The 545-nt window shown below is 19.6% G+C and overlaps 1 protein-coding gene across 4 annotated transcripts in view; it reads left to right on the plus strand.

The window, feature by feature from the left end:
• LOC107624847 (naringenin 8-dimethylallyltransferase 2, chloroplastic) overlaps positions 1-545 on the plus strand; it is a 149,196-nt gene that overhangs the window by 13,790 nt on the left and 134,861 nt on the right. The gene's annotated exons all lie outside the window — the stretch shown is intronic.

The raw sequence follows: 545 nt of genomic DNA on the forward strand, positions 1-545 counted from the left end.
GGTATAATTTTTAAAATAAAATTGTAATTTTTTAAAAAGTTATTTTGGTGTTTAAGTTAGAAGTTAAAAAAAAAATGATTTCTCTCATAATAAATTTTTTTTTATCATTTTTTTCTTAAAATAAGTACTTTTAGAACTAAAAAACCAAATACAAAATAACTTATTTATAAGCTACTTTTAATATAAACATTTATTGTTTAAACTATTTCTTCAAAAATAACTTAATTAAGTTATTTACCCAAACTGAACTTAAACTCATATCACAAGTGCTTCTTTGGGGAGAGGGGTTTTCCATTCTCCTAATATTAAACAAAAAAACTTTGTGGACGAAAACCACTTTTTAACACATTTATATTTGGATAAAGTATTATTTTAGTATTAATATTTGGGTTAAATTTTAATTTCATCTTTAATATTTGAAATGTTCTATTTTCTCTTCAAACATTTTGTTTCATCTTATTTTAGTCTCTTTAATCAAAATTAAATTTTTTTTATTATTCTATTATTTTCATTCTCAAATCACTATATATATTAACTAGTATGAC

This window comes from Arachis ipaensis, chromosome B01, assembly GCF_000816755.2.
Source record: "Arachis ipaensis cultivar K30076 chromosome B01, Araip1.1, whole genome shotgun sequence".
In the NCBI taxonomy this organism is placed as follows: Eukaryota; Viridiplantae; Streptophyta; class Magnoliopsida; order Fabales; family Fabaceae; genus Arachis; species Arachis ipaensis.